The sequence below is a fragment of the Mustela erminea genome, chromosome 14 (genome assembly GCF_009829155.1).
Source record: "Mustela erminea isolate mMusErm1 chromosome 14, mMusErm1.Pri, whole genome shotgun sequence".
Classification (NCBI taxonomy): domain Eukaryota; kingdom Metazoa; phylum Chordata; class Mammalia; order Carnivora; family Mustelidae; genus Mustela; species Mustela erminea.
The window spans coordinates 62,305,388-62,332,999 of record NC_045627.1 but is presented as its reverse complement, the minus strand read 5'-3'; the positions used below and the strand labels follow the sequence as shown (position 1 = coordinate 62,332,999).

Sequence of the window (27,612 nt, the reverse complement as noted above, 5' to 3'; positions counted from 1 at the left end):
CATGAAATCATGTATATGGAGGCCCTCCAGAGTGCTGAATAAGCCATCAGTTCAAGCTAGCTAGTATTTTTATTAAGAACCAGGCCTAGATCTGTGAGGGCTACAAAGAGGAGCAGGATGCAGCGCCCCCCACCTTCCTGCCAGAACTTCCTTTAATGAGGAAAGAAAGATATAAACAAGGGATCACAACCAACTAGAATTTAGTGCGGTAATTGTTAAAACAGTAGCATGCCTGCTATGGGAGCCTGGAGGAAGAAATAATTAGTTCTGCCTGGAAAGGTCAGGGAAGGCTTCCCAGAGGAGGAGGCATTTGAGCTGGACCATGAAGCGGATCACCTGGCAGAGAAGAGGGAGAAAGGCATTACAGGAGAACAACTGCCTTGAGCAAAAGCAGGGAGGTATGCAAGGGCAGCGTGGGCTCGGGGAATGGGGCCTGGTACTGCCAGCCCGTGGCCTGGCAAGGCGAGGTGAGTAGAGAGTTGGAGGGTCTCTTGCAGCCCCTACGGGAAGAGCCTCAAGCTAAGGGCCTGACCTAAAGTGTGCAGATGGATTTCTGCCGCAGTGGGCGATTTCTGAATCTTTGTCAGCAAAGGAGTGACGTGCTCAGGAGAGAAGGCTCTGGTGGGATGGGGAACGGAAGGAAGAAGTTAAGAGCAGGTGCAGGAACACCAGCAGGAACCTGAGGCTCAGCTCAGACCCTGCCCCCTGCAGCCACCCTGCAGGACTGCCCCCAAACGATTTCCTGTGTAGGGATCCAGTCTTCACTGTAGCCATAGCATCCAGGGCCTGCGGCCACCCGCCCTGTCCCCCCTGGGTCCCCACTGTGGGTGAGAGGTCCCCCTCGTGAATACGGTGCCAAGACACTGTGGGCCCAGAGTTCTCCTGCCATTCTGGGGGTGTTCTGTGGGCCCCACACCAGTTGGGGGGCCGTCAGGAGGCAGACAGCCTTGAAGTCTTTCACAGGAGGAGTGAAAGGACAGTCCCCACCTGTTAAGTTGATTTTCCTTTTCAAAAAGAGAGAGCTTTGCTGATGAAGAGCGATAAGTGTCTTTCACTGGTGAGGAAAGGATTTTAATAACGTCTGCTGATGACTCTTGCCCTGCTCCACCGAGATACAGAGACTCATTCTTCTTTCCTTTAATAACCCGGCGTGGCCGCGCCGGGAGGGAGCCAGCTCTGGCCGCTCCCTTCTCCTCGCCCCAGTGACACGCAGCCCTGAGCCCCCTGCTCGGTCCTTTCCTGTGTCCTTGGTCTTCCTCTCTTCCCTGCTGCCAGATCCCACCTCCCTTTTCTTCCCTCCCCTGCCTCTCATTTGTTTGAGTCAGGAGGGGCTGGGAGATACCTTATTAACAAAGAACTCACTCCAAAGAGATCCGTGAGCTGGTCAGTGGGGGAGTGAGCTCCCCGTCGCTTTGGTAGTGATCACATAGGCTGGAGATCTTGCCAAGGAGTTTGACGTTAGCAGATAAAATGAGGTTCTCAGACCTCAGTTTACTCTAGGATCACCTGTAGAGCTTATTCAAAATACAGCTCCAAGGCCTGCCCCCCAAGCTTCCGCTCTCTGGGTCTGCAGAGGGCCAAGGAATTGCAGCTTCCATAAGCCCCTCGGGAGACCAGGGCAGGAGACACTTGGGTGAGCTTGGACAAGCTGCTGCCTCAGACTGTCCTGCTAACCCAAGCTAACAGCCTTTCCTCCAACGCCACCTGCTTTCCACAATCCACAGAAATCCTGATCTATCTTGATGGTCTGGGAGCTCGAACAGTAGGGTATGGGACACCTGGTTGTGTAATCGCAGAAGCAACACTCACTGAGCACCTGAGTGCATGTGCGTGTGCTTACATGGGTAAGCACTTTGTATGCCTCTCATCTGGTCCCCCGATTGCGCTGTGAGCTTGCCCTTTACTGTCCTGGCTCCAGGCACCCCGGCCCCTGCCCCTAAACCCACTCCATGTGGCTCACAGCAAGCCTATTGGAGAGAGGCTACCAGGAGGAAACACTTGGGAAAACCCACCATGGAAACATCTTTACCATAAGAAGCTCAAAGGAAAATGGTCCTCAAACAAAGAAAGCTATTTTTCCAATTATTTCCCTTCCCCGGGTCTTCCTGTGTATGGCCTGATGTCCCTCCTCCCAAATAATTCCCTCCCTCCCGCACTCCATACCCTTGAACTCAATTCCCAAACCACCCCGTTTGCCACCCATCTCCTGGGTTCTCACACCTGTAACACGCAGATTTCCCTTGACGCCCTCTCTACTGCAAACCTTACCCCAAACCTGGGTGACCCCTCCCGGCGGCCTCTCTGGGCTTCACCCCTTGATTGTTTTCTGGCCTCACACCAGCCCCCACTACCACCACCTCTTCATGCCTGGAAGGCTCCCTTCACCACCCTCCTACCTAGAATTCTGTCCTCCACTCTTCCAACTCTCCTAGGGTGCTGAGCGGCAGTTCCATCTTCCTAAGCTCGTCCCTGTCATCTTGATTTACCTCCCTTCACCATCTGCATGAACTCCACATTGGCTTCCACACGGAGTCCGGGTCCCCCGGACCCCAACTCACATCTCCCTGCTTCAGCCGCGGGAATCCTTCCCTGCCTGTCTGCTGTGTTCTCTCCAGCCACAGCCCTTTGCTTTGGCAGTTTCTGCCACCAGACAGGCCCCCAGCCCACTTTCTCTCACCCCAACCTTTCCCTCTGTAATGGCCCAGTGCCCAGCTCCTCACCCCTCCCTGCCCCCACAGCCTTCTCTGGCTGAGCCCACCTTCCTTTACGGCGAATTCCCCAACAGACAGTGAGAACGCTTAACTCTGCCTGCTCTCACACTCATTTATTTGTTGTCTTAGAATTATTCTAAGGTTGTTTCAGGTCTGTGTATTTTTCTCTCCCCAGCCAGATGCTGTTGTTTAAGAACAATAACCAGACCTTCTTGCTCTTGGTCTCCTGCGTGACAACCCCCCCCCCCCACACACACACACTCTGCCAGAACACAGGGAATGGCTTTAGTAACTTTGCATCAAATTGAAACAATTCCTAAATGACCATCCCTTTAATTACAATGAATGACTCTGAAGTCCAAAGCCAGTGGAGTGTGTGCTTTGCGGATGGAAATGATCAGATGATATAATGGGGACAAAGAACATAGGACTAAAAGGTAGAACACCTGCTTTATAGTCACTCATTTTCTACGGAGCAGCTGTATGATCCAGGGCAAGTCGCTGTACTCTTCTGTCCTGAGGGGTCAGGCCAGATGCTGCAAGACCCTTTGCAGCTCCCACGTTATGCTCTGCTCTGACCCACCACCATCTCTCCCAGCCAGCGAGCAAGGACACACGTGTCTCTCTGGATCTTCTTTTACTTACATGCGAAACGCAGGCTTTGGTAATAGTGACTAATTTATAGAGTTGTCGTAAGGATTAAATGCAACAATTCAGAAGGCTCTTGGCCCAGAGCCTGGCCCGCAGAAAGTGATAATAAATGGTGGCTATTATTACGTCACTTGGCCAGGGTTGGGAGAAGGCGGTGTGCTCACGGGAGAAAAGATGGTGGGTTCTGATCCAAGTAGGAAGTCCCAGTGTCCATGATGCCATCTGAGCCCGGAAGAGGTCAGGCTGGGGTCCTGCCCAGTGGCCTTGCAGTGGCTAGAGCGCCAACTGTCCCGTTCATGACAGCACTGCTGGCAGTTGGGGTGACCCTGCTATATAGTCCCATCGATTTTCCCATTACCCGTTAATGCTGTGTATTAAAGGCTTTGCAGATCCACTCTGTTACCTTCTTTCTTTATTATCTCCAGAGCCTGTCCAACTGCTTGGAAGGCTAAATTCCTGCCCGGGAAAGCTCTCCTGAGGGTGAGGCACCTCTCCTCGGGCAGCGCTTGGAAGCCAGGAGCCTTGGAGTCCCTCCTGGCTCCCTCCTTGGGTCATGCACACACTGACAAGAACCCCGCAGGAGCAGAGACTTGGGGCCACCATGCAACCCACTGCCAGCTGCAGGGGGAGATCCCAGTGAGGTCTTCACCCCACCGCTGGGTCTCCCCTCTGGTCTTTACCTGGTCTCAGCCTGTTCCTGGTGAAACTGCCTTTACCAGATCCTCCCCTCCCAGGCTTTCACCTTGCTTCCTCTTGGCGCCGTCTGTCTCTGCCCCATCCCAAGTTCTCTGCCCCAGCCCTACCTCCCAGAGGTCTCTTTGCTTAGCGATTCTGTGTCATATTCTAGATCCTAATCCATTTGCAAGCCTCGCAAAAGCAGCCCTATTCTGAACTTCAGTTTGCCTCGATATTCTTATTTGGGAAATGGGACTATGAGTCCTCTCCCCGGGACCAGGGGGGAAATGGAGTCCAGATGGTTCTCGGAGCAAGAGAGGTCAGGAGGACAAGCACTGCTATTATTTTTGAGGTATGACCAAAGATAATGAGGTTGATATTTCACACTACAATCATCTATACAAATTAATTATTTCTTCATACACCTTGAAAAGCAAACCAGCAATTCAAAGATGTATATGCAACCTGTGCTTGGCTGGCCTCCTCATCAGCACGTCTGTACCCTCTGAGGGCAGGATGGAGTTTGGGATATGGCTGATCAGAATTAAGTCTGGTGAACAAACTATGTGATCAAACAGAATATTATTCACCTCCCTTGCAATGCTGTAAAGTAAGGAGATGGCTTGGTATTAAATTGGTATTAAGGGAGTTTTTTTTAGAACTCAGTGAGGAGTTCTAAAACATTCTTTGGAGTAAGTGTTGCTTCCCAGTGTGACAGTTTTGAAGGAAATGTGCTTACATGATTAAGTCTTGATCCGCTGGTATATTAAACAGAAACTTGTTTGGTGGCAGGTGAAAAAAGGCCCTAAAGGGAAAAATAATTTATTGTCTCAGGGACTGAAACATCCACGGTTAGGTTCTCTTTCAGGAATGGCTGCATCCAGGGGATGAAATTATACATTCAGGACCTGGTCTTTCTTGATTTTCTCACTTCTTTTCCTATGCTTTCTGTTTACTCTCAAGCAGGCCTTCCAAACTCGGTGGGTCCCAGCTGCTTAATCTTCAAAAGCAGTGGAGAAGAGAGCTTCACTTTCCGGGCAGTTCCCAAAAAAGCTCCAAGATGGATTCTCACTGGCCTGGCTTGTGTAATGCCCTTCCCGAAACCATCACCCTGGCTCAGGAGATGGGATTTCCCGAGTGACCAAGTCTACGTCAAATGTGTTTTCTGGAAACAAGGTTTATTCCACATGGATGAAGAGAAGGAAGGTAGAGGGATGCGTTCCACAGAGGAAAAAATGCAGTGCTAGTTCCAGAAGAAAGGCAAGTGCTTGCTTGGCAGACAAAAATAGCCGACATGCACTATGGCTTCTTTTTTTTAACGGGTTTCATAGTTGCTATATTAAAGTAACGGAATCATGAAAGATTTTCTTTTAAAATATTTTATTCTTGGGCGCCTGGGTGGCTCAGTGGGTTAAGCCGCTGCCTTCGGCTCAGGTCATGATCTCAGGGTCCTGGGATCGAGTCCCGCATCGGGCTCTCTGCTCAGCGGGGAGCCTGCTTCCTCCTCTCTCTCTCTGCCTGCCTCTGCCTACTTGTGATCTCTCTCTGTCAAATAAATAAATAAAATCTTTAAAAAAATAAAAAATAAAAAATAAAAATAAAAAAATAAAATATTTTATTCTTGTGTTATAGTTAACAAAATAAATAGAAATACAGATGTCCCTCAAAAACGATTTGTTCTTGGTGGGGCAGGGGGGAGGAAGAAACCACTTCATTCATTTCTGGTTGCATTTTATGGTGTCCTTGCACTGAAATGTAAGGGCATTTGTCTGGAGAGGTTTCCAGGAAGGTCTAACCAATTAGCATGGAGATGTTCTCATTTGTTCTCCCCTTTATGCAACATCTGGCTGGCAGGTTGGGCAACACTGTCTGGTTATAGACTAGAATTAAGGTTTTCAAACCCTGTTTAGAAGTAGAACCCTTTTTGCCAATACCTTCTCCTCCACCTGTCAAACAGATGACAACAGAGCTGTTCCAGGTGACTGGGGGTAAGAACCCCAAATCCCATCTGCTGAGCCCTCTCCTCCTCCTGTTTTCACCCTTTCCCTCAGCCTCTGATTCATGACTGCAGAATCCTGAGGCTCCAGGAAATGCAATGTGAAAACCACTGGCATAAGCAAAGGAACTAGCTCTCTAGGACAAAGTCTGGGGCTTTGGCTTCAGCACCGTAGATGGAAGATGAGCAGAACAGACATTTATTGAGCACCTACTGTTCAGAGGCTATACCTTCCTTATGGCGTGTAATGCCTACACCATCCCCATGAGGAAGGAATTATTATCCCTTTTTGCAGAAGGGAAGATTGAGGCTCAGAATATCATGAAACTGACAAAGTATGGAACTTGTCTCAAAGCCAGGTCTTTCTGATTTAAAGTGCCCCATGCCTCCATGGATGTTCATGGATTATCCCCTCTATGCCAGGGGTCATTCTAGGGGCTTGGATCCAGACTATTTCCCTGGATCCTTTCAAAGCCCTTTCCCTAAGGGAAAGGATCCAGATCACAAAGAGAACATATTGTATGACTTTATATAAATTTCAAAAATACATCTACCTGATCTATAACTACGGAAATCAAAAATAGTGGTTACCCTTGGTAGAGCAGGAATGGAATGTGGGGGGGGTAGCTACTGACTGGGGAGGAGGCTGAGGGAGTCCTGTGGGGTGCTGGGAATGCTGTGTGTCTTGATCTGGGTGATGGCTGCCCAAGGGCACACATCTATAAAAATTCCCCAAGCTACACACTTAAGATTCATGTGATTTATTACGTGTGAGTTATACTTCAGTTTTACAAAACTAAAACCCTACTATTTTTTTTAAATTATAATTGTACACATGAGAAAACTATGGTTCAGGAAGGAAACTGGTCTAGGATCCTATGGACAGGATTGGAATCGTCGAAGGACTGTGTGGTGCCTTCTTCCTGGCATGGGCGCTCAGCTCTGGCATTTTCAGCAACCTTTGGGTGGAAGCGGTCATATCCAGGGACTGTCATCAGAAAGACCTGTGTGCTCAAGGCCACATCCTTACCCCTGCCCTCTCCCGCCGCCCACCCCTGACACTGCACCTCATTCTTTTCATTGTGTGGCTTTGGTTCAATGGCGCCTTAGAGCTCTCTCGTGTTTCTGTGTTGGTCTGATGGCTATGCAAGCCCTCCCTGGGGAAGACAGAGCCCTGGGCAAGGTGTGGGCTCAGAGCCAGGAAAGGTGTAGGTTGTGAGTGGGTGAGGGAGGGAAAGCCAGGCTTTCCCACATGCCATCAGGGACACTTTGTCTCCTGTCAGAAGACCTGGCCTCTGCCCCCTCTCGCACTCAGAGCCTCCGGGGTCAGTCTCCGTGTCCCCAGAGAGCCCTTCAGGCATTACTTCTGCCTACTCAAGTCCTGCCTGGGTCCTTCCCCTCTTCCCTTACACTAAAAAAAGCAGCTTCTATTTTTAGGTTCCATTGTAAGGGAGACCCTGGGATTCAGGCCAGGGATCCAGGGAGCTGGGAAACCACAGTCCCGGGGGCTGGATAGGCTGTATGACTGAGTGGATAAAATGGCAGCAGCCTTGGCATCCAGTGGGTATAAACCGAAGTCTGGTGGTAAATCACCAGAAAGCCCTGAGGGGCTGGGCTAGGATCAGGGTCAAATGAAAGGCCTGCCTCCTTCCTGTCCCCTCTGCTGAAGTTCTACCCCACCATGAAGCTTCAGGAACAATCAGCCCAAACCCAAATCTGGCCACATCTTCTACTGAAAAACTCCGCAAGGCCTCTCCTTGTAGCCTGCGGCTTGGGAGCACCAACAGAGGGTTTTAAGGAAGGAAACAAGGGCTATGATAGAGTTGGCATCTGAGCCAAGTCTTGGACAATGAGTCGGGTTTCAGGAAGTGAGCAGAACACCCACCAAGGGGACTCGGGAGCTTTGAGGAAGAGAGGTTTCTACTGTCAGGGCCAATCTAGAATATTGGGGTTCACGCACAGGCACTGACCACTAGTGACAAAATTTTTGAAAAGAAGAATAAACTGGCAATGGCGTTTACCTATAAATAAATAAATAAATAACGGTGCCCCCCCCACCATGTAAGAAGGTCCAGAGAGAAAATATGTTGGACGCAGGAAGATCGTGTATTCAATCATTCAACAAGCATTATTGAGCACCTATTATGTGCCAGCCACTGGACAGGGTCCTGAGGAAACAGCATCAAACAGAGAAAATATGAGTGGTACCCTCTGGGGGTGTATCATCACAAAAAGGAAAAATACGGAGCCAGAGATAGCCAGCGTGACATGTGATGTGCAGGAGAAGGCCGGGAGGGTAGGAGAGCTCCTCAGGGAAATCTCACCCATCTGGGGCACTGTGGCTTTCCAGCCGAGACCTAGAGGGTGGGAACAGGAGAGGCGGGAGCCGCGGGAAGAGGTCTGGGCGGAGCGAACACACAGAAAATGTCTCTGAGGCTGGAAAGAACTGGGCACATTTCGAAGTTCTTAAAAAGTTGAATATGGCTGAAGCTCAGAGTAGGGAGGAATCCTGGTAGACAAGGAGGGAGAGGAGAGCAGTGGGGGCAGCAGAGGCAAACGGGGACCCACGGGTCTGTGGGAAAGCCCACCTGCCATGTTCGAGATCACACTATTTCCAGGAGGGGGGGGTGGGGGAGGGCTGTAAGAAGGGTACAGGGCCCCCATTGAGGAGGTCATTGCAATGCCAGAGAGAGATGACACAGGCATAGCTGGGGAGTAAAGAGAAGAGGATGCATTCCAGGGCCTGGTGGAGACAAAATCCGCAGGACCTGGGGGGCACGGAGGGAGGACCACACCATGGCCGTGAAAGCCTCTTTCCCCTTCAGTCCCTCCCCATCACCAAATCATGTGTTCCAAGCTCCTGGAAGCCAAACAGCAGGTCTTGCTTTGCCCTGGACCACAACTGTCCCAGGACCTTCCAGGTCAGAGATGCTCAGCCGCTAGCTGCTCAATGAATGAATGATAACCACCTACAAGAACCTGAATTGATCCCAGCTGTGGCCGGCAATGGCCGGCCCTGGCTTTCCTCCCCTCTCGTCTGGTCTCCTGTGGAGCGACAGGCAGAGCCCAGGGGGCAGGGGGCAGGAGTGGCTTGTGGGCCCAGTGCCACCTGGAATGCTTAAAACATGAATTGCGAGTCAAGTGGCCCCTCTCACAGTTAATCGATGGCAGCATATCCTGATCGCTTTCATTATTATTATTTTCTTATGCATGTGTGATCGGGAGATTTATTGTTGAGGCTACAGAGGCAAAATCAATTATTCATGTTATAAATTAGAAAATGATTTATGTCTACAGGAGACGGGGCCTCAGCGAGCGGAGCCCATTACAGATAAGCTTTGCTGAAAGGACCAAGATTTATCTGGAAACTTCACAAATTGCAGCTGACCAATCCAGTCCTGCCCCCCCTCCCCACTCCCCCAGGGCACCCATCCCTCTTACTGAGTCATTCTGTCTTTCTCTGTCGCCCACCATCCTCTTGACTCCTATTTCCTCTCCTGGCTTCCCACTGACTCTTTGATCTTTCCTGTTTTTCACCTTTGACAAATGCCCCATCCCTTGCTCCTGTCTCTTTGAGGGGAAAATGCTCCTGTCTCTTTGGGGGGAAAAAAACATGCTTGAACTTCTAAATAAACTTTCTGGTCTCTGGGGATAGCCTCCCCCGTGCAGGAAAAAAGAATCAGGGAACAGACTGGGGAAGAATCCTCTTGATTCACCTGCAAACCTCTTGAGAGGACCAAGTCACCTCTCTTGGAGCAGATGACTCCTGCCCCTGGTAAAAGATGTCCATTACCCAGCATCTGCACTTTCTCTCTCCCAGGTTCCTCCCAGGGAACACGACAATGAGGAGCAATGTGAGGCTGTGGAAAGCCCATTGGTTTGAAGTCACATGGACAGGGAGTTGAACCCTAGCTCTGCTGCCAACAGTGAGACTTTGGGCAAGTCATACCCTCTGAGCCTCAGTTTCCCCATCTGTAATATAGGTTTCCAGCACTGGGCCTACCTCATAGGACTGTTGGAGGAGTAACAGGCCTGGGGGCCCCAACACAAAGGGAATGCCCCCCAAGCTGTGAGTTTATTTAGGAGGACAAGAGACTGCAAATGGAATATCACTCTCTCTCCCTGCTTCTTACTCTTCTGTCAAACAACAGCGCCCCTGAACTCAAAGAAAAATTGATCCATCAAAGAGGGGTCCTGTGAGTAACGGAGAAGTATGATCCAATGACCGCTTCCAGTGAAGGCATCAAGAACACTGGGAAAGGAGTTCTGGCCCAGGAGTCAGGAAAGCAAGGTTACAGACTTGTCCTCTCATGAACCTGTGACCGCAGCAGGTCTCAGTGATCTCTGGATCTCCCTTACCCCTCCAGTTGAAGGGAGGGGGGCGGGGAGAAACACCTTCCCTGCTGCCTCATAGGTTTGTTTTGTTTTGTTTTGTTTTAGGGAGAGAGCAAGCATGTGCCCGGGGAGACATCGAGGGAGAGGGAGAGAGAATCTTAAGCACAGAGTCCTGCACGGGGCTCGATCTCACCACCCTGGGATCATGACCTGAGCCTAGATCAAGATTCGGACACTTAACCGACTGAGCCACCAAGGCGTCCCCCCTCATAGGTTTTTGTATCCAATGAAAAGAAGGCTCTTGAGTTGTTTGGAAAATCACGATAATCACAACAGCTTCTAGCATTCTTACAGGATGACGTATAGGAGAAAAAAGAGATTTGGGTCCGATGGAGGACAACCACGGCAGAAATGTGCTTAAGAAGAATCAGTCTCTTAAACGGTTGAGTAAATGCACCTAGAATGCCCTGATGTGACCGCAGAGCCCCCTGAGGGAGGCTCACACCTCACCAGCGGCTGTGGTGGTCCTGGCCCTGCCAGACTTCCAGACCCAAGGCCCATGTGATGGCACAGGGCCATCTCACGTCTGATTTGGGGCAGTGGCAGGAAGTGCTGGCCCAGAGAGCTTCACCGCTCTGAGCGCCCACAGTGTGCCAGGCCCAGCCTACAGTCTAGTGGGGGAGACAGACACTAACAAAACAACACACACACACATAAAACTATGAATAGGAAGCCCCAAGAGGATTCTATGATAAAGACGTGCCAGGAGATGTGAGATCCAGGAAGGGGGCCCAGCTCCAGTCTGGGAGTCAGACAAGTCCCCTATAAAGACTTGGGTCATAGCCAGGACCCAAAGGACCAAAGGACAGGTAGCAGTAAGGAGGGGAAAGTGACAGGTGGAGCAGACTATATGAACCCCATGGCGGGGGCGGGGGGATAGCAGGGGTTAAAGAAGGAAAGCAGGCCAGTGTGGCTGGAGAGTGTGAGTCAGGAAGCAGATAACTGGTGATGAATGTGGAGAGCAGGCATGGGTCAACTTTGGAGAGAATCTAAAACTGCCTCTAGCTCCCCAGTGGGGAACCTGCCTGGTTTTGAGTGATTGTCTACCTGAAGCCCAGGAGCCTGATCCCAGGGGCATAGTCCCCGCCTAGGAAACGGCACAGCCCTCTTCCAAAGGGCTGGAACCCTGGAACACGCTGAGCCTCCTTCTTCAAGGAAACTCATGTTGAAAGAAGGGTTTCTCATCTATCTGGGAGATCATGAGAGACTAATCTCCAAGTTCCCCAAGTAAGTTCCAGAATCCACTCCACACTCCCCACCAGAGCCCTGGGCTCTTTCTCCAAATTCATGGGCCCCTGCCCATCCTGAGGACTGAAAATGTTTCTCACTGCCCATGGCTCTTTAAGTCCTGACACCTGGTCTTTGAGCTGATGGGAACTCCATGAACCCATCCTCTCTGTGCGCAGTGAGACAGCCCCTACAGCTCCTGGTCTGGCCCAGGCAAGAACCATATCCCCCAGAGCCAGCCTTGAGTGCCACTTAGGATACAAAAGTCCTCTAAGGCCTCCCCTTCTGTTGACCAAACAGCTTCAGACTCACCTCAGCTCCAAAGATATTCTCATTAGATTCAACTTTAATTCTTTCATCTTATCTCTGGGGGCTGGTGTTTGGTTGTTTCCAAGGAGTATTCGATATTGCCCGCAGAAATCCCACCGACCTTAAAGCCCACATTAGTTGATCCCACTCTCCACCTCCAAATCCCAGTGGCTCCCCATTGGTCATGTCCATAATGAGGGTCGAAGTCATTAACATGGCAGAGAAGGTCATGGAAGTGGGGCCCCACGAGATGTCCCCAGCCCTGTCTTTCCCCAGCTATAGAGGACAATGACCATGCAGTGTCCTTCATGTTGGCACATGGCCTCTCTCCATCAAAATCCTGCTTGTTCATCATGGTCCAGTTCAAATACTGCCTCCCAGGAGGCCCCCGCAGGGATGGAGATAGCATAATGTAGTAGAGAGTCCCCAGGCCTTGAACCTTGGCTTCTCTACTGAATGGTTGTTTCCCCTCACCCAAGACCTAACCTCTCTGGGCCTCGGCTCTCTAGATCTTAGACAGAGATAGACCATTTCCACCCCGGTAATGGTAGAGTCCGTGTGTTAGGGCAAGAGCTGGGGCTTGGGGTCCAAGTCCAGCTAAGGACACAGATGAATACTTAAAACCACCCAAAGAGATGGGGAGTGGCCTTTCAGAGGCAATCCAGGGCTTTTGGGGGCCACAGAGCAGTCTTGGAACAGGGCCTCAGTACTAACGCAGAGCTGGGAAGAGTCTGGGGAAATACTTCGTCAGTGCTACCTTGCTGTACACATCGTAGTCATCAGCTCTGGATTATCAAGGCAGGCATATGGGGGCTTGGGGGGGAGGGGAGGTGGCAGACACAGACCCCTGGCAGGAGCTGGCAGCTGCCCCTGGGACACGGACCAGCTTGGATGGGGATGGGAGCTTCAGCTCCCGCAGGAGAGGAAAGCGCAGGCGGTTGATGGACTAGCTTTGGCAACGCTTGGTTACCTTGTCCTGCCAATAAAGTCACCAGGATTGAAAAATGAAACCAACTCCCTCCCTTGCCCTTGTCCTCGGGTGTTCTATGTGTCTAAGCTCTGTCCTTTTCACTGCCAAATTACCTTTGCTCCCCTTGCTCTGAAAAGCTGCTGGCAAAATGACCCCCCCATGTAGGTCATACAGCAACACTGGATGTGTTAGGCACGTGGCTGGTGCTGGAATTGAAGGTGGCTGGATTCACAGGGGAGGGGAGATGGGTCTGAAGGGAAGGGACCATCTGTCTCTCACCCCAGCTGAGAAACCGCTCATGAGGCTTTGTTTAAAGGCAACAGGGAATCAGTTAAAAGTGTTTATCTGCACTGGTTCAGGATTGGGGAGGCCTGGAATGGAAGTATGGGTTCTGCCACTTGGCAGCTGTGTGATCTTGGAAAAGTTGACTTACCCCAAGCCTCAGTGTGCTCATCTGAAAAATGGGGGGAATAATGCCTACCTCAATGAGTTGTTGTGAGGCTTCAGTGAAGTTATGTATTGAATTTCATGCCTGATTGCCAGTGTTTCTTTTTTTAAGATTTTATTTATTTGACACACAGAGAGAGATTATAAGTAGTCAGAGATGTAGGGAGAAAGAGAGAGAGGGAGGGAGGCTCCCCGCTGAGCAGAGAGCCCAATGTGGGCCTCAATCCCAGGACCCTGGGATCATGACCTGAGCTGAAGGCAGAGACTTAACCCACTGAGCCACCCAGGCGCCCCTGCCAGTGGTTGTTGTAAATGGCAACCGTTATTACCAACCGTTCCTGCTGAACCTTCCCGCTTTCTCTCGGAACCCCATGAGGAGGTCAGCAGTTAAAGTAAAGCAGACTGGGAAAAAAGAAGTTAAGATTGATATTAGGAGGGTGTTTATGGGCTAAGAGGAAAATAGGTTTGTGGGGAGACACATTGCCCAAGAACTTGAGCACCCTACCTCAAATTCCCCCTCAACTGGGGGGTGGGCACAGGAGGAGAGCGGCCAAGATTTATGCCCCGAGATGCAGGGCGCAGGCTGGGTCTTGCAGACTCTGGGCGGAGAGCCAGGCTGGTGTTAACTATAACCAAGTCTGAGCTTCTCCTTTTTAAAAAGCTCTCTAAGCCTCTGTGCAGAAAAATGCCTAGCACAAATATAATACATGCTTAATAAATTTTTGTTGAAAGAAAGGGGAGTGGTGGGAGGGGAGAGGGAGGAAGGGAAGAGGAAAAGGAAGGCGGACTCCAAGGAAGGAAGCCAGTGAGAGCAGCAAGGGGGTCTAGGCTCGCACTTGCTCCCCATCTGCGACACCTGGCACGTAAGCAGGTTACTCCTGGTAGGCCCCACCGCCTCCCAAGCTCTGCTGTGAATGTTAGAGTCTGATCACTTCCCCAGCTGCTCAGGGGCAGACAGCTGGCCCACGAGCCCTTCGTGCAGATCCTGGCAAGGCTGTGGCCCCTCACCTCCAGCCCCAGGCTCAGGATAGGCAGCGTAGGTATGAGCTAAGATCTCCCAAGCCGCCTGCTGCCTCCCTCCTCCTCTGACCCCACGGATCTTTTCAGCTGCCATCCCAGCTCCTTGCTGTGCTTCCCTGACCGAGCAGCTCCTCAGTGCACTGACCCTCAGGCTCCAGAACCTCCACGCCTTTGCAACATCGGCTTCACCCTTTAGAAAGAGCAACTCTGTCTGAAACCTCCCACATTGGCCAGCTGGCTTGTAACTGCCTCTCCCTCACTTCCCTGTTACTGACTCTCTCCCCTCTTACCAAAGGAGCTTCTCCTGTCCTCGGGATGGAGGCTCCACTTCATTTTGAATTAAATCAGTGTGTCTGGCTCTGTTCTAGGTGGGCCCTCAGACATGTAGGGTCATCTGAGGAAACCCCGGTCCACCTCCAAATTTGCTCCCATCCTTGGTCCAGAACATTGTTCACCCTCCTTGCACCCCCCGCGACCATTCTCCTCTCGCCAAAGTCTACAGATGATGCTTCTGTAAGTCCCTACATTTAGCTTACTTCTTCCGACAGAGATCACACAGAAGGCCCAGCTCAAAGGCCACCTCCTCCCAAAGCCTTCCCAGAACTCAACCCTCAGAACCGATCACCAGCACTTAGCCTACAGCTCTGTTTTCAGCACAAGTCACAGGCTGCCTGCATTAGGCTCAGTCGTGTGTCTCCCTCCCCTACCCCACCCTTAATTTTATTTTATTTATTTTTTTTTAAGAATTTTGACTTTTTTTTTTTTTTAAAGATTTTATTTATTCATTTGACACAGAGAGATCACAAGTAGGCAGAGAGGCAGGCAGAGAGAGCGAGAGGAGGAAGCAGGCTCCCCGCGGAGCAGAGAACCCGATGCGGGACTCGATCCCAGGACCCTGAGATCATGACCTGAGCCGAAGGCAGCGGCTTAACCCACTGAGCCACCCAGGCGCCCACCCACCCTTAATTTTATAAGCAGGAATCTTAATCATCTCTGCATCCCTGGCCCTAAACTTGTTGCCTGGAAGGTACACAATAATGTATATTGAGTTGCCTAAATGGTGGGCACCTATGGGCTGGCAGCTTTCCCAGGCCCCCAGGCCCCCAGGCCCCTCAAAAGACGAAAAACCGTATTCTTAAGAAGGACATCACTTTCGGTTCACAATCACCTGGGGATGAAACAAAGACTGGACAGTTTTCCTGGCCAGCCCCGTGGCCTCCAGCACACACATAGAACGGCCCGTGTGTGTGCAGGTGCCAGCCGTTATCAAAGCGCCATGCTTACAGACTAGCCGCAACCGCGACACTGATTTCTACCAGGCCCCTAGATCTTTTTCATCCAACACATACATAGCCTCGGAGTACTTCCCCCACCTCCACACATACCTTTTCATGTATAGAGTTTATGTTTTCTCCTTTTGGGATAAAAAAATAGCTTTGATCCACTTGTCTGTATAATAACCAGGAAAGTATGGATTTGGGTCAGCATTCATCTTCGTCCTTTTCCCAATTTCCGTTTCCCTTGTAAAGGACACCTTCAAGTTAAAAACCTCTTCAGATGCACTCCTTCCCCATACCCAAAGAGTCTGTTCATTCTTGGGAATGTTTCCAGATTTCATCCCCCCCTTCCCATCTTTAGAGTTGTCACTGTCCTGATGTGGTCCTCAACACCTCCCATCCAAGGACCGCTCCAGTGGAACACGAGAGCAGAAGAGAACAGTAGAAATCATGGCCCAATTGCCTCATTACAGAGATGGGGAGACTGAGGTTCAGATGTGAACTAACTGCCTAGTGTCAAGGTGAGAGGAAGCGAATGCCCCCTGAGGAACGGTCCTGGTCTACCATATTCAGTTCTGTGTCCCCAGCACCTGGTAAAGTGGCCCAGAGCCATGCAACCAGTAAGTGCAAGGCCTAAACAACAGAGCCAGATGCAGAGCTGGGTCTTTGGACTCTCAGCCCAGGATACTGTCCTTCCTGGCTGTGCGATACCCCATGTGGCTCAACCCCAGCCGCCAACCCAAACTGTGCTTCAACACCCAACAAACGCTTCCTTTGACAGGCAACCCTCCTGCCTCAGAACTTAACATGGATCCTATTCAAGGCACCTGGATGGCTCAGTCGGTTAAGCATCTGTCTTTGGCTCAGGTCATGATCTCAGGGTACTGGGATTGAGCCCCACGTCGGGCTTCCTACTCAGTGGGGAGTTTGCTTCTCCCCATCCTCCTGGCTCATGCTCGCTCATTCTCATGCATGCCTTCACTTTCTCTGTTTCTCTCTCTCTCTCTCTCTGCCAAATAAATAAACAAAACCTTAAAAAAAAAACTACTAGGGATTCTTATTCATTACCTTGTAATGAAACACACTTATCCTCCTTTCTCAAATCATAGGGGCACTAATGATTTTCTTTCAGAAGAAAATTTAAATGGTATGTACTGTTGAGGGTGAGAGAAAGAAGAGAATGGACTTTGACATCCAAAACTCACGAAAATCCAGACCTGATCTCTGGGCAACAGGATCTCAGACCAGGACACAATGAACCACTCCGACCAGCTCGATGAAGCTGAGGAGAGGCACAAAACGGGGTCCAGGGCCATGTGGGATAAGATGGAGGAAGTGGAACTGAGGGAACCTTAGCTTCTTCTGGGGGAAGCAGAGCTCAGCAACCAGGATCTGTCCCCCAGTCAGGAAGCTCTGCCCCAGCGCTCATCAAGTGGGGAGGTCAGGACAGGTTCAGTCTTCAGAACAGAAACCAGGAGGCTTCACACAAAACTGGTGTCTTAGCTGAGTATTCCCTTTCTTGGGGGCTGGAGCTACCGTGCCAAAGGGAGGACCACCACCAAGCGTCTGCTATCTTTAGTCAAACATCCAAGACTGGGCCCCCTCTCTGCATTCATCTGCTCTTGCTGCCAGAACAAAGTATCACCAACTGGGTGCTTAAACAACAGAAATCTATTTTTCTCACAGTCCTGGAGCCAGAAGTCTGAGATCAAGGAGTCAGCAGGGTTGATTTCTTCTGAGGCTTTACTCGGTGGCTTGCGGATGGCCACCTTTTCCTTGTATCTTCACAAGGTTTTTCCTCTATGCTCACACACCTTTGTGCCCAAACCTTCTCTTCTTATAATGACCCCAGTCACCTGGATTAGGATCTACCCTAACAACCTCATTTTAACTCAGTGACTTCTTTAAAGAGTCTGTCTCTGAATACAATCACATTAGGGTAGTTAGGATTCCAACATATGAATTTGGGATTTTAGAATTTTAGAATTTAGCCCATAACATCCTCTCAGAGGATAGAGTCCAGAGTGTTGTGGACACAGGATAAAGGCTGCAGAGAACCTACCCGGCCTCTTCTCGACATGTGCCCACGGGTAGGAGGAATTTGAAAGCAAATGCCCGCTGATAAATGCCTATGGGTTTGGGGCTTTCCAGCTGAAGACCTTTGATAGAGCACTGCTTCTGAGACTGTGCCAGCAGTAAAGAGGTTCTGAGCAGTGTCTTCAACACAGTCATAGGAAAGTCTCCCTGGGCAGAATGAGGGTGTGAGAATCAGTTTGTCGTCCCACCGGCAAGTGGGACCCCAGGCAGCACAGAGCTCTCGATGACAAGGAATGGGAGTCAGATAAGCAGCTCCTTCAGCAGGACCAAGATGGTGGGAGGTAGAGTAAGGCAGCAGAGCTAAAGACCTTGGGAATAAAGGCCTGGGAGAGACATGCTGTGCTAATAGTTCCAGTTAATGGCCTTGCTGAATTACACCCTTTACCCTGTAATTTGGTAGTCCTGCCCACCTTGACTCTGGACTTGACCATGTGATTTTCTTTGGTCAACAAAACATTAGCAAACATGCTTGTGAGCAGAAACTTAAAAGGTGCTTGTTTGCTTCCACTCCCTATATGACTGGGTTCATTGGCCATGCATATCTGCCATACCATGAGAGCATATTTGGGCTAGCCTGATGGACACTTGACAGAGAGCTGAGTCATACAAACATTCCAGACATCAAGCCATCCAAGATCAGCCAACAGCAAGCCAAACAATCCACAAATGTAGAAGAATGCAACCATTACAGGAAAACTTCCTAGCAGAACACTGACCCACAGCAAACTAAAAAAAAAAATGATTATTGCTTTAAGCTTCTGAATACTGGGGCGGTTAGACCTCATTATTATGGTAAATTCAAGAGAAAAAGCACAATAGGCAGCATTCAAGCACCAGACCACAGCCAGGGATCCAGAGACCCTTGGATCTGAGGGAGTCTGACAATTTGAGATCCTGAAGAAAGAGACTGGCAGAAGCCTGGAGGCCAGAGCAACAATAAGACTTGAGCCCTGATGTCAAGACAGATTCCTCCTTACCTTGTATCCCTGATCCTCCCAAGTCCTGACCTTCACCTCTCTTCCATCAAGGTTATTTGTGCATTTGGCTAATCCACACACTAGATATTACATGTCTTGGCTTATCCTTCATTGTCTTTCCTCTTCTCTCCATCTCTCAAGGGTGCCAGAAAAACACACTGAACCAGGAACCAGAAGCCTGGCTCTTCTTATACTGAGTGACCTTGGGCATCTCAGTCCCCATCACTGATACTCAGTTTAATGGTCTGTCAAGTGAGGGGTGAGACCAGATGACATCTAGGGTGCCTCCAGCATTCCCTGTCACTAGTGATCCCAGATCTTTAGTTTCTTCCTTTCACCTTCCACTCTCCACTTGTTAACCTTGCCTTCTTGTCTGTATGCAGTTTGTTCCAGCTACCTGAGAAATAAGGCATTGAAAACCTATGCATTTCTGGTGCCATCTATTATCAGCGTTCCCTCATCATCTATTAGGAAGAAACATTTCCCCTTATCTTTCTCTTGTTCCTAGTGTATTTTAAAGAATGTTTTTCTATTTCCTTTTATGTGTTTTGCAGGTTGCATCTCATTTCTTTCTTTGATTTTTCTCTTCTCACACCTATAAATTCTGGTTATTTCTTTGTTCTTTTCTTGGGCAATGGGGCCAAGCTTCCTATTTTTGCCTTTCCAACGGGCAGATCTGTTCCCTCTGCAGCTTTTTGTCTGACCAATGAGATTTCTCCTCATCACTTACCAATCCTGTTTCAGTTGGAGTTTGGTGTTTTTTTTTTTTTTTTCAAAAGGACTTTAATTAATTCTGTATGCTGGATTGTTGTTTGGTAGTCACATCTCTGCAACTTAACTGAGTGACCTTGGCCAGATCTCAGAGCCTCAGTTTCATAACCTGTAAAATAGGGAAGAAATATCTGCCCTTACTACCTGCCAGCGTTTTTATGAGGCTTTCAGAAGATGGTAAGACAGTCTTTAATAAACTCTGAGAATGGTATAAAGAGAGGGGTCATGGTTTTTGTGGACAGGCTTGATCTTCTGTCTTATGAAAGTGAGCTCTGCTGGTAAAACCAGGAATCAGAATGTTTTTTGTTCTGAAGAGCTCACTAAGCAGGGATTGCTCACCTTTGTATAGCCTCCCCATTTCTCTCTCAAAAGATAAGACCATTGAGGAGACCCCTGGCCTAACTGCCTGGGACTGTGTATTTCTACTAGAGGGCTCCAGAATATTTAACATTTTTCTTGTCCTGTCTGAATCCTCCTCATCTTTTTTCTGGCTCTTTAGGAAGGTCCTCTCTACTCCAGATGATACCATTTGAGCCACCTTCCACATTTCTGTGTGCCCTTCTCCCCCCAACAAGTAAAACCATGAGATTCAGGTTGATCTGTCAGAGTACATGAACATGACCTAAATAGGACCAACCAGAATCTTATCTGTGATCAATGCACAGAATTTGGGAGAGAGAAGATACTTTTATGCTGGTGTTGCAAATCAGAAAGGGCGTAATTCCTGTCAGCCATCGTGTCGATGGAAGCCTATCTCCAGAATGAAGCAAAGCAGAGAATAAGAGCTGGAGGAAGGGATGGTCAGGATGATATCTCTCATTCTCTCTTCTCCCCTACCCCATGCCCCACCAAATTTAGCAACTGAAGCCATATCTATACCTAAACTTCCTAGTCTTCTGAGCTAACTGCCTATCTTTTTGGTTAGGCTTGTTTGAGTTGTAGAAACTATTATCTTATTGAAAGATTTCTGCCTACTATACCTCATACATCTCAAATAGTTCTGGTGTCTCTCTGCTCCCCCTTACTACCAGTAGTGCTGTCACATGGCCAAGATAGCAAGGAGGCACTTATAGGAAAAAGGGAACCTGGGGAGCTTGTCTTTCCCTCATGAGCTCACATAAACTATATACAGACTAGAATGTTCCTTCCTCCCATGGTGGCCTTAAGGGGGGAATCATGAGAATTTAGAAAGATTTCAGGCTTTAGAGGGAAACAGACATGGGTCTTGATCCTGTTCCTATTTATAAGCCCTGTTACTTAGGACCTATACCCTCTCTGGACTCCTTTCTTACAAGACTATTTAGAAATAATGTATTTAAACAGCCTGGCTTACAGTAGACACTCAATAAATGGTGCCTATTATAAAAAGTTTCTTAATCTTTCTGAATTCAACTTTCTAAACTGAAATGCCTTCCTTTGTGTTTCTTTTCCTGTTTTCTTGGAAACTTCTATTATCATAGTTTTTGGTCATTTTCTGTAGGGTAATCTTCAACTTTAAAATACTTCTTCTTCCCTACTGTACCTGGATGCTGTCTGCATGTAACAGGCCCTCAGTGAGCATTTGTGGGATGAATGAATTTGTGAACACAGAAATGAAAAGTGCATTCACCTCATTATAGCTCTACTTTCAGCACCATGGAGCTGTCCTCAGTATTCTTGGGAACCAAGGAGTCAACTCAGAATTTCAAACTTAAATATGGGATGCCTGGGTGGCTCAGTTGTTTAAGCATCCACCCTTGACTCAGGTCATGATCCCAGGATCCTGGGATTGAGCCCTGCATCAGGCTCCCTGCTCAGAGGGAAGCCGGCTTCTCCCTCTTCCACCCACCCCCCATTTGTGTTCCCTCCCTTGTTGTCTCTATGTCAAGTAAATAAACAAAATCTTTAAAAAAAAATTTAAATATGGATTGTCTAGCCAATTTCTTTAACTCTGTCAGTGTTTTATCTGGTATCTCCAATCTGGTAGTAGGCTCCTTAGTAACAGGGAATTTTCCATATGTTTCATTTTTTTCCTCATTCATCCATCCAACAAAACTTGATGAAAGCTCCTGTGGTAGGAAGATATCTATTACCTTTAAAGAGCCTATAGACTCCCAAAAGAAAACTTACAAAAGCAAAAACTTTCCTCTCCAAATTTCTAGACACACGATGCCTGTTTCATGGGGATAAAAACAGAATCATGTGATATTAATGGTGGAAAAAACCTTCAAAATCATTGCATATAACATCTTTTAGCACACCATCCCACTATCCCAACCACAGTTTATTCTTTAATGCAAAACTGGTGCCCATGACTTTTCAGGGCCATGCTTTCTGGTTTGCTATTTACTTTTTGTTTTTGTTTGTTTGTTTGTTTACAGAGAGACACAGCAAGAGAGGCAACATAAGCAGGGAAAGTGGGAGAGGAAGAAACAGGCTTCCTGCCAAGCAGGGAGCCTGATGTGGGGCTTGATCCCAGGACCCCAGGATCATGACCTGAGCAGAAGGCAGACACTTAATGACCGAGCCACACAGGCACCCCTATTATTTGCTTCTACACAAATTTCATGAACCTATATTCAAGAATTAAAAGGTTTCCATCTTTGGAATTCTGGAGAGCAGCCCAAAGTTCTCATAATTTCTGCTCTGTTTAAGAGCCCTCTGGTACTCCTTGTCATGAGTCTACATTGCTCCCTTCCCCTCCACCTTCTGAATGAGCTTGCCTTGCTTTGTGTTCAAGGCCACACCACTGCTTTATCCCTTTTCCATGTATTCCTTTCTCTCAGAGTAGTCTGGCTACAGGGCTGGCCCAGAATTTTAATTATACACATCATGTTGTGGTCACCAGTACCAGGAACCCCTCCAGGGGAGGATGTTTTGCAGGTTACCTCTGGGGAGTCAGGATTCCCCTGTCAGAATGTTCTGTCCACTTCTCCATCACCTTTAGATATAAAATTGTTCACCACTCTCCTCTTCCTCACAGAGGGCAGAAAAACTCCATCTTCCTACAATTCACGTCATTAAGTGGAGGGTGTTATTCAGACATGGAACATTGATTTGACCATCAAAAAGGGAGGCAGTAATCACGCAGTAGGGTCAAAAAAAGTAGGAATCTAGGAAAGATTTTCAAGACCCTTTCAGACTGCCTCTTACACATTTCTAATCACCCATTAATCTCCCACTCTACCATTCCCAGGTTGGTATGCTTAGTAGAGTCCTTTTATATGGATATATTACCCCTGCCTAATCTCTACCCATCTCTGGCAGAGGCTTCCAGAGAAAGAATTGTGCTTGGAGGAGAGGAAGGCAGAGGAGAAAAGAGGTATTTGTATGTTTGTTAGCTTATTGCTGACTATCTCCCCCACCAGAATGTAAGCTCCACAAGGACAAAAACTAAGTCTATTTTGTTCATATGGTTTACTCAGCACCTGGCACATAGCAAGTATTCATACTTGCTGAGTGAAAAAATAACCACCAAAGAAGAGAAACCAGAGAAGAAGGCAGAAGAGAGGTACTTCTTGCACACATGTTTCTGTCTTGTGGCTAATGGAATGGGAGATGGATGAGAGGGCAGCATGTCCTCAGAGATTGGTCCAAAGGGCCTTTGTGCTCCTTCCCCCAACCCAAGGGCCAGGGTTGCCTTCCATGATTTCTGATCCAGAGCTGACAACGGTCCTAGGGGGAAGACACAACGGGTGGCTGACTCTCTCTCCTTACCTTTGTTCAACCATCTGTAACTGTGACAGATGGCAGCTAGGAAGGGCTACATGTGAGAAGGGGCAGAGGCAGTGAAAAGACCAAAGCAGAGAGAAAGGAGCTGCCTCAGGGTTTCAGATTCAGGTCACTTCTGAGTTCTGAATAGGCAAGATTGACAGCCCTCCCCTTTTTTTTCTCTTCCAACACAGGCTGAACTCCCTCTTCTGCTCACCATGGGGGGCTCTGGAGACATGGGTGTTCTAGGCCGGTCTGTAGCACTAAATGTGCAAGACATACAGATGATGTTTGTAAGGGAGATGTCAGGATACCAGAAGTTATCTCATCTTTTTAGAAATGCCCTCAAGTGGTGTGGGTTCTACAGATCTTGACTTAACAATCTAAGCCTCCATTATTGACCTTTAAACTAATTTACCAGTTTGTTGGTCTCTTAGACTCCCTCTATGCCTCAGGGCATGTTCTTCATGGCCTCCATGATTTTTCAAGGAATTTGATTAGCAACTTGTAAAATTCATATAGAGGAATCAATGAGCAAGAATAGCCATAACTATTTTTTTAAAAGAACAAAGACGAGGGCTTGTACCATCAGATATCAAGACATATTACAAAGCCATATGAATTTAAGTAATGTGGTACCAGCTCAGGTATAGAGAAAGAAGACAATGAAACTGAATAGATTCTAGAAAGAAACCCAAATAATTAAGGGAATTTGGTTAAAAAAAAAATATGTGGGGCACCTGGGTGGCTCAGTGGGTTAAAGCCTCTGCCTTTGGCTCAGGTCAGGATCCCGGGGTCCTGGGATCGAGCCCCACATCGGGCTCTCCACTGGGCCGGGAGCCTGCTTCTTCCTCTCTCTGTGCCTGCCTCTCAGCCTGCTTGTGATCTCTGTCTGTCAAATAAATAAAATCTTTAAAAAAAAAAAGATGTTATAATTAATTAGTAGGGAAAGAGTTAACAATTCATTAAATGGTATTGGGACAATTAAACATCCTTATGGAAAAAATAAACTAGGTCCCTACCTCACACCACATAAAATATGTTCCAGATAGGTTATAACATTTATACACCCTCTGTTCTACAGCTTTTATTTCCTTAAACATGAATTTCTTTAAATATGTACTTCCACATCTCTCTGCCCTTGTTTATATTGTTCCCTCTGTCTAGAAGAGCACAAATTCTAACTCTGCTCCCCCTCTCCTTCAAACAACTTTGCTTTGTAGGCCCAGGCTAAAGGAAATTCCACATTGAATCATTCCATGGTTTCCCTGATGGATTGGAAGCTCCCCAAGGACAGGAGCCATATCATACCTCTATGCATCTATCCTTAGCATCTAGAAAAATTCCTTGTAAGAATAAGGAGTTCTGTAAATAAAAACTGATGATAATGATTATGGTGATGATGATGGTGGTGGTGAAGAAGCTTAACCAGATGCTCTGGGAAATACAATGGATGACTCGTGGTTTGTAAAGAAAATGCTCTTCATCAAGTCCCTAATTAGCTTAAGAGTCAGGACTGCAAGTTAAGTTCCTTCTCTGATACCCATCTATTAATTCCTGATCTGGAATTTGATTCTGAATACAATACTTGTTCATTCATCTATCAATAAGACATTTGGGTTGCTTCCATATCTTGGCTACTGTAAATAATGCTGCAATAAACATATTGAGTACATATTTTTTTTAATTAGTGTTTTTGTTTTCTTTGGGCAAATATCCAGTAGTGGAATTATTGGATCACATTGCATTTCTATTTTTAACTTTTTGAGGAACCTCCACACTGTTTTCCATAGTGGCTGTACCAATTTACATTCCCATCAACAGTGTACCAGGGTTCCTTCTTCTCCACATCATTGTCAACACACTTGAAACTAATATAACATTGTATGTTAAGTATGCTCAACTTTTTTAAAAAATGATACTTGGCAGCCAAGGTCATCCCAGATCTTTTTTTAAAAATCAAAGTACAGTTGATATACAACAATCTATCTGGTATACAAAATAATGACTCCACAGTTCTCTACATTACTCAGTGCTCACCGTGTTAAGTGTAGTCACCATCCAAGATCATTGATGGCCTATTCTCAAGAATTTGGAAATAAGTAGTAAAATCATAGGAGTCAAATTTTTAGAAAACTCTCATCACTAATCAATTAATTAAAAAGCATTTTTTTAGTTTTTCTTCTATGTCAGGAGATACAAAGAGCTAAATTCAAAGAAGCTACTTACAAAAGATATACAGCAATATATATGCCAAATTCTAGTTTCATTATTAAAAACATGTCTTTGAAATCAGAAATACATGGGTCTTCATCCTGACTCTCATACTTACTGTGTGGGCTTGAGTAGATTATTTTACCCATCTAAGTCTATGTTTTCTTGCTATAAAATGGACATAAGATAAGTATCTATTTTATAACATTGTCATGGGACTCAAATGGAAAGTATGGAAAACATTTAAAACTTAGCATAATGACAGACGTGTAGGAAATCCTCAATATAAGCCACCGATATTTTTGTTGTTGTTCTAGAACAGCAGTTTCCGTATATAGGCAATAGGCCCTGGTAGGCCCCAGAATTATTATAGGGGAGCCCTAAGTCTGCAAGACAACTAAGAAAAATCTATAGAATGGACAAATAATATGCCTCTCACACATGACTTACTATTTTTCTTTTTTTTTAAGATTTTATGCATTTATTTGACAGACAGAGATTACAAGTAGGCAGAGAGGCAGGCAGAGAGAGAGAGAGAGAAAGAGAGAGAGAGAGGAGGAAGCAGGCTCCCTGCTGAACAGAGAGTTTGATGCAAGGCTCCATCGCAGGAGCCTGGGTTCATGACCTGAGCTGAAGGCAGAGGCTTTAACCCACTGAGCCACTCAGGCACCCTATTTTTCAAATGGATATAAATGTGACTATAATGAAAAAAATTTGGTCTAAGATAAGAAAGGAATGTCATTGTTCAATTTATTACTTCACCACCGCCGCCCCCCCCCCAACTTCTGAGCTACCACTAATCCAAAGACAGTGAGAAAGTTTTGCTTCCTTTTCCTTGGGAAACTCAGAAACATGTGCATGGGTTGTAGGCAAAGGACTCTCAAAAGCCATTCCCTGTATAAGAGATTGGAGAGAATTTTCCAAGGTTAGAGATTTGAGCTAGAGGTTATGCATTCCTCTCACTACCTTCCCTTCCTTCTGTAATTGCTTGCAAATGGGAACCAAATGATCAGAATCCTTCGTGATATCAGTGCTCAGCACAGGGTGTCCGTACCAGAGCTAATCCTCCAGTTTTCCTATAACTGTCATTACAGCAAAGAAGAAAAGCCCCAAGCAGAAGCGGGCCCACCTGAGGAGGGTGCTGGTGAAGAGAGACCCAAGGAAAGGTTAAAGGGCTACTTCTTAATAGAGCACAAGGGAGTTGGAATTGTGAAAGGCAACATTAAGATTGATTTCCCCGCAAAGTGCCTTTTTCGTAAATGCTATCTTTGGGTGTTTAAGTGGATAATCTTTATTTTCAGGAACTTTTCTGAGGGAATCGGACTTGAATCTTTTAAATGCTGAAGTCTCATTTATTGAAACCCCTGTTGGTCTCTGGTGGCCCAATATTTTGGTCTCCTTTAACTCTATTGCCAACTTTAGATTTCCCAACTGACAAATCCAGGCTCATACTGGAAAGTGTGGCTGAGAGGGTGTGTATATAGAATAGGGGTCAGGCCAAAGGACTATAAGCATCTCACATGGCAAGAGCCAGACACAGAGGCCAAGTGCCCAGCCTTCCCAGAAGGGAGAGAGAGAGAGAGACAAAGAGAGGAGGAGAGAGACAGAAACAGGAACAAAGAGGTGCGGGGGAGGGAGGGAATTGGGGGTGGGAAGAAGGGTTTCACTTTATCGGTTTCCAGAACTACAGAATCCATAAGGCACTGAAGCTCAGAGAAGGAAGACTCTTCCCCAAGGCCAAGGAATGAAGGTCTGGAAGAGCTGGAATTAGAATCCAGGTCTCCCGGCTAATCAGTGACATCTTCTGAATCTGCCACATAGCCCTCTCCATAGTGACACCATGGAAAGGGCGACCTAAGAGCCAGGAACCCCAAGAGCCGAAGATGGGAAAAGAAGACAATGCTGACTCACTTTTCACCACGCAGCTTCTAACTGGCGCCAGAGTAAGGATTTGGCAGAGTCATAGAATGGAGAAGGAAGGAGACAGAACACAATTTCCTATGGAATGTGGTTAGGAATTCTAAACAGGACAACCATTGATTGCTGGTCACTGTGCCATCACCCCCAGCAACACAGGAGACTCAGGTTTACGCAGTGTTCAGCCTACCTCCGCCAGTGAGACACCTTTCCCTGCCTCTGCTCAGGAACATTGCATCCAGAGATAGAGATTTGAGAACACATTCAA

The 27,612-nt window shown here is 47.6% G+C and overlaps 1 long non-coding RNA gene across 1 annotated transcript; it reads right to left on the bottom strand.

Annotated features, from left to right (window-relative positions):
- Positions 1-15,729: 15,729 nt before the first annotated feature.
- LOC116573264 lies at positions 15,730-27,382 on the bottom strand. Its single transcript, XR_004278682.1, has 3 exons — positions 27,339-27,382; positions 19,483-19,632; positions 15,730-15,921 (listed from the first exon to the last, which is right to left on the bottom strand). It is a non-coding gene; the product is annotated as an uncharacterized LOC116573264 (long non-coding RNA).
- Positions 27,383-27,612: the final 230 nt, after the last annotated feature.